The sequence below is a fragment of the Scophthalmus maximus genome, chromosome 4, assembly GCF_022379125.1.
Source record: "Scophthalmus maximus strain ysfricsl-2021 chromosome 4, ASM2237912v1, whole genome shotgun sequence".
Taxonomy (NCBI): Eukaryota; Metazoa; Chordata; class Actinopteri; order Pleuronectiformes; family Scophthalmidae; genus Scophthalmus; species Scophthalmus maximus.
Genome location: NC_061518.1, coordinates 16,860,307 through 16,867,191, shown reverse-complemented (window position 1 = coordinate 16,867,191; position 6,885 = coordinate 16,860,307). Strand labels below are relative to the sequence as shown.

The window sequence follows — 6,885 nt, the reverse complement described above, 5'->3', positions numbered from 1 at the left end:
GTCCACTCATGCTGGAACAAGAAACAAGTCATGACACAAATCTCATCTCGTCTCATGGTTTTCTTTAACGGTGCATCCCCGTTTCGTGCTTAATTAAATGCTATAGTCCCTAATAATGAAGGTTTTCCTTTGTGTGATGTTTGCCGGTTCACTAGTTTACCAATGCAATATCAATTTGTGGATTCAACAGTAGTCTCTCTGCATTTGGCTGGTTATTTGCTGGTGATGGTCATATGCATTTGGTAGAGACTGATATGCAGTGAGCGTCTAAATGTGTTTCACACAACTGCATTTTTTACTTTAGATTCACTGTTTCATGTAGACTTCAATACAATGTAAGAAATATTACTAATCACCTCTTAAGATTCTCGAGAATAAGAGGTAGAGACAGAGGGAGTCAGTGAGAGGACGACTTCTGTTATGCGATGTGACACGGGCCCACGACCTGTAGGGCCTTCATGGATCCGTCCAGAGAGGCAGGCCAGCCAGCGGCATCCTTCCAACGACAGAGCCCTCCTCTCTGGAATGACTAGCTGCCTGGTCTGGCCCCGAGACCCACCAACCCTCACCTCGCTCTCTCTACCACATATGGGCTTAGGGGGGTGCATGCACACGCGCGCACACATACACACACGCACACAAACACACACACGCACACGCACACACACACACACAAACACACACACGCACACACACAGTAGCAGCCGAGTGGTGACCTGGCAGTGGAATTCGAGGGTGAGAACAGATTCTACCCAAACTGAACTGACCTCTAATTAGTGCTCTTGGCTTGGCCCTGCCTTAACACACTTACACATGGACACACACAATCACATTCACACACACACACACACACACACGCTCGAAGGTGTAATTTTGTGTGTTTGTGATGTGCACACAAATTGGCCCATTGAACAGCCAGTGCATCACATATCGCTACAGTTCATACAAATAATAACACAAAACACAAACAGAAATGATGCTGAGTTGCATTTTGCTACTGAGACATGACAAAATGATACAAATCTGTGCTGTTATATAGTTTAGCGTTTTGTGGTAGTTGTTGTTGATTCTGATTTGCGCTGCATCGTTCCTCTCTTATTCTGCTGATTGATCACATCGACCAACTCATGCTAGATGTTGAATTGCTAAGAATCGACAAAATGCCCACCCACCCTTCGACCCCTCCTCAAAACCTTTTTCTTTCCATCCATTTTTCAGCTCAAGGCTGCATTCATCTGATTTGACCCTCAGTGTCACTGCTCTGCCAACAGTACATCGAGGCTCCTCTCTCCTCGGTTCTCCACCTTTCTGCTCCGCTCTCCTCCTTTCTCCCTCAATTTTCCTCTTGTTTCTGAGACACTATCTAATCTCTCCCAGGGACAGGGCCTGTCTACACCACTGAGGTCCTGGCCACGTTGTATATTCATTGAAAAAACAGCAGCTTTAGAAAAGAAGCAGTGTTTAGGGTGAAAACTTCAGATTGTTTATTGATTTTTATTTGTGCTGTTGAATAAGTCTGTCTGACCATGATGTCCCTGCGGGGGCTTCGCTCGGGGCATTGCATTAGGCACACACATGCAGACAGAGAGACACAAGAACTTGGACAGCCACAAGAGGAAGCACATATTGTGTATAGAGACACACACACACACACACACACACACACATGGTTGACAGATCAGCCAGAGACACTGGTATGTTGCAGAATGCATCCTAAAAACAAACAACAAACAAACAAAAAAATGGGTGGGGGGGGGGGGGGTGACAGAGTGCAATTAGAAAATCCAATAAAAATGCTCCGAGGAGAGGATGATAGAATGTGAACATTTTGGATGAAGTCATTCATCTGCATCTCATAACAGCGCTGGCCGGCTAATGACGACAACAGATGCTTAATGCCTCCTTCACAATACTGACGCCATAAAACACAAGGCAAACAGGCGTCACCCTTAAGCGCTGTCTGTCAAGCCATCACCTTAACTACACTGGCAACAGCACAATGAATGGAGGGCGGGAGAGAACAGCACGCAGTGTGTGTGAAAGTGAGCGAGAGAGAGCGAGAGAGAGGGAGCATAACCAAGATGGATAAAGGGAGAAAGATTAATTGACACTCAGAGAATGAGAAAGACAGAATGAAAGTGTGTATGTGTGAGGTAGAGGGAGGGAGAGAGAGAGAGAGAGGGAGAGAGAGCTGGCAGATGAATGAGCCGCCTCTTAGGTAAATGGCAGGGAGTGCTGCACTGTCTGTCTGTCAATCTGATTAAAGGTATCCGAGATTAAAGAGCGAGAAGAAGGTTTGCCACGGCGTTGATCTCTCGTGGTTTTTCATGAATGTACACCAGCTTAATCTGAGCAGATCCGCAGAGAACTTCTGACAGTGGATCTGGATTTAAGTTCATCTACTACTGAATAATGGACACAGCTGGTACTGGAAGGTCTGCAAGACGTACTACCCGGCCCTCCGTCATGTTGTTTTTGTGGTACAAAACTTTATTGAAATAATGGGCTTGACAGTAGACAGTGGACTCTGCCAGCAAAATACACGTTTAATGCATCGCCTCGTCCTGGTGTAGAAAGGAGCTTGACTGGGCTGCGGCAGGAAGAATGAGACAGTCCATGTGAAGAGAGGCAGAGTAAACAAGCACACAGGTAAAATATCATATGCATGTCTTTGTTACATTTTGTACATTTGATTGATTTTGTATGACATGCTGCCCTAAACACCTACGTGGGCTGCGTCTACCTACACCGAACTGGTTTGTGTCATTAACTCTGTTGCCATTTAAATATCATCATGTATTAAAACCAGCACCACCAACTTCAGGAGCAGAACTCAGGACTACATTAGATTAAATGCGTCAAATGATTGTCCTCGCCGTTCAAACATTGTATCGTCGGTGGACGACGTTAACAAACGTTTCGTCTTCTCCTCCTCCAATGTGGTGCCAGGGCTCGTGTTTGCTTTATTCCGCTTCCTTTTCGTCTTATATAGTTTTATGCCGTCTCAACTTCCTGCAATCGCTCCAAATTACCAAACTATTCAAAACTAAATTTTGACACCAGAACCATGGCCATTGGTTCATTCCGTGGTCCGAGGAAGTGAAAGTGGTCTAAATGTAAACCACTCAGCTTCTTACCAAAGAACCGAGTAGTGATGATTTGTGTAAGGTTTGTTGATAAGAAGATGATGATTATGTTAGAAGGTTAGAAGATGTAGAATAAGAATATCAATATCCAAAATATCAAAAGTCACTTACTTTCTTTGTTCTTGAAAGACACAGAGTAGTGTAAAGAGGTTATGAGTGTTGTTACCTCATTCGAGGTTCTGGAAAGTTCCCTTTTTTCTTTATTGTTGTGATGTGTCAGAGCCACCCAACATTTCCTTTGTTGGAAAACAGAAAAACTTTCATGGTTCAGTAATTCCAGACAGATAGAACAACAGACTAGGCTTTTTTTTTATTAACGTGCTCTGCTTTAGTCCTTCAGTTTCCTGGCTGTGGTGTTTGGAGCCTGGCCATCTGAGAAAGCTTCACCAAGAATATTTCTACAAATTCACTTCAAAATGTGTTTTGAAGAAATTCAACTGCTGTCTGGATTATGTTGAGCTAATTTTGAAGAGTACAAAGTGCTAAATGTTCGTGCTGCATGCATGTCCTCTTCTTCTTGCTGTTTAGGATTTTAGGCTTTCTGGAGTGATTGTTGATGAAAGAAACAAGAAAAACACACTAGTATTAATATTATTTTTTTACATCCATTGAGCTCAAACTTAAACATAGGTAGCAAAGCATTTGAAGACTATTCATAATGATGTGGTTTAAAGTAGGACTGTGGTGGATAGAGGTATGAGGTAACAGGTTGAAGTATCACAAATATCCATTGTGTCAAGGTAAGGATTGAAAAAACACAACTCCTCAAGATGCCACCAAACAACCCCTCCATGGATAGTAAGCTCGCTTATCAACTGGTCGTTTAGACCTGGAGTTTAGGCTTGATGGAGATTTGACTCACTGTCTCTCTGTGTGTGTGTGTGTGCGTGCGTGTGTGTGTCAACATGTGCACGTGTGTGAGACCAAAACAAAAATGGACTTGCATAGCTGTGTATGATTACACATTCATGTGTTTGTGGATGGCCTGTTTGTCTGCAAGTCAGTCCGGTTTGTGCAGCTCTGTTGGTGTGTGTGTGTGTGTGTGTGTGTGTGTGTGTGTGTGTGTGTGTGTGTGTCACACATCTGTTGCTGTGTGTAGTAATTTGCTATTCGCAGCTTGGTGCCCTGGTAATTATTACGACGCTACCTTTCGCTCCAACATTAAATGCCTTCATCTGGCGGACATGAAACAGCAGAGCAACCCGATAAGGCTTCAAACGCTGTTTGCCGTCCAAAGAGAAGCGGGAAAGGTGACGAGATGCACGGTGGGATAGATGGGATTGTTTTTCTCTGGAGGTTTTGCTCTCGCGTCGGCCTCATAATGTCTTCTCTGCCAAATCGCGCCCGAAAATGTGTGATCGCTGGATTCGAGAGAGGAGGAAAATGTCATTAATATTCTGCCCCCCTTTTTGGAATAAATCATGTGATCCACTGGGCTGTTTTGTTTAGATACAGTAGAGCAGGGCCTATTCTGCCAGCACATGGAACAATTCATAAATACAAAAAAAAAATTAAAAAAATTAAAGGCGTTTCAGAAATCTGATGCATTGTCATGAGATCAGTTATTATTATTATTATTATTATTATTATTATTATTATTATTATTATTATTATTATTATTATTATATCTTCCCCCCAGTGATTAAACACATAAACAAAAACAACATACAAGTCCAATACGTCCTTCCGGCTGTGTGCCTGTCAGGTCACGGCCAGGGTAAAGAAAACACAGGTAGATGACAAGTATCATGGCGACTGTCGAGAAAGAAAAAAAGAAAAGCAAACATGCTTAATGACACATCATCTGGCAACGCGATGCTAACCTGGATGGGTAACATGTGCGTAAAAGCGCGCTGTGATAACGTTGCCGCTCTGGGGCGCGGGTCGTGCGCCCGAACAGCGGCGTCCACGGGAGCGCGGTCAGACAGGGTCGCTGTGCTGCACACCAGGCCAGTTTTGCGGCGATCGATCCGATGCCTGAGGGGCTGAAACCTCATTCGCGGCCCCGGGGAGAGTTTGTTGCCGCCGCGCGTAAAATTGTAAAATCCTACTGCGCAAAAATCCAAAGACCGCTGTGACATCGGGACACGCTGGTAAGTTTTTAGGAACTCCTGCACGCGTTTCAGGACACGACATGTAAACAAAAAGAACTGAACATATTGGGGTTTTTTTTTGCATCCGTCTAATGTGGAACCAGCTGATGTGCAACAAGAAATCATTGAGTTGCAGAGGAACATGGAGCTCAAAGGCTCAATACAGCAGCAGCCTCCCTCTGCTTCTGCTGTTTGAGCTGTTCGTGCGTCCGGAGCAGTTGGCTCAGTCTGAGGAGACACGCACTGAAGTTGACATCTCTGTTTGACAGACTGTCCCCCAAGACCCGCTGATCCAAACCCGCGAACCAGGCCTGCCACAGGGAACCAGTCCCAGCCGTCACCTTAGAGAGGTTAGTGAGGTGCTGAATGGGTTTGATCATTTAGTATATAGGCTTTGGCTTCTCAGGGATACGATAGAAACTGATATGGCCCCACCCCTGCTTTATAGAATGTGTTACAGTTACTTTTCATACTGATTGCTGGTTAAATATCTTCATGTATATGAATGTGGTGTTTTTTTTCCACATTGTCTGCTGCCGTACAAAAATGATTATTTGTGAGTTTATGATCACTAGTGAAACAAGTCCATTTGTACATGGCGTTGGAACCTCTGGTCGTCAGTTAAATTCTCCAAAAAGGTTCTTTGTCCCATGACGACACCACACGTTAAGGTCATGCCACAAAATCAATACATGACTTTTGGCTTTAGCATCTGCATGGCACGCGCGATAATGTGCCTGCGTGAGCCTGTTCACTTGTGCTGTATTTTGGAAAGGAGCAACCTTCAGGCTGAGGGATGCACAGTTCATGTATACGCCTTCTCACCTGCAGGCGCTGCTGAGCACTTGGCCCCCAGACGGGTTAGGTTTCGGTTTCTCGCTCGTGACTCTGGGATCCGGTTGCTGGATGTTGTTAAAGGATCATTTGCACTGATCACATTTGATTGGAAGAGCCTGCTGCAGACAGAGTTCAGGCAAGGCTGTGGATGTCGGCTGTTAAGAGGCTGTTGACGACATTGCTCATATATTATTGTGAGGATTGGCCCCTAAATACTCAATCCATTTTCTTCATATAGGCCTTTGACCTCTGTGACACTATTTTTCCAGCTGGACTTTTAACCAATCTTGTTTGTGTTGCCCTCCCAAAAATCCGCTGACAGGAAGAAATGTGTTGTTTTTTATTAAGATTTGCAAAATGAAATATTTGATTTAATTAAAGCGCCTCTGTGACACAATAAGCAAGACGGGGACCTTACACACAATTACTGAACTCCGGTACCAAAATTAATGTTGAAAAAAATATTAAAGCCCAGTCTACTCTCTCATGTTTCTTTTGTTTTTTTTTACACAAAGAGGACACACTTATTGGGATAACCACATTTTGGATTCCCCCAACTAAAACAAAACCCCCCACAAATTATGTGGAAACATAACTAAAATCCACACACGTTGTTTCTCAGGGGACTGTGTTCCGTTCCCTCTTTTTTTTTCTTGTTATCATCTCCAAAACAAGTTCGTTTGTTCTCACATTCATATTCAGCATTTGCCTCTGCATGAATATTAATTCTGCCTACTAGAAGAGTGGGTAATAAAAGCAAGAAAATAAATGAGGAAAGGGAAAATATGACAGAGTATGTGCGATGTCGA

The 6,885-nt window shown here is 43.8% G+C and overlaps 1 long non-coding RNA gene across 1 annotated transcript; it reads left to right on the top strand.

Annotated features, from left to right (window-relative positions):
• Positions 1-4,962: 4,962 nt before the first annotated feature.
• Positions 4,963-6,624, top strand: LOC118302508. The gene is made up of 3 exons (XR_004790573.2): positions 4,963-5,239; positions 5,509-5,589; positions 6,071-6,624. It is a non-coding gene; the product is annotated as an uncharacterized LOC118302508 (long non-coding RNA).
• Positions 6,625-6,885: the final 261 nt, after the last annotated feature.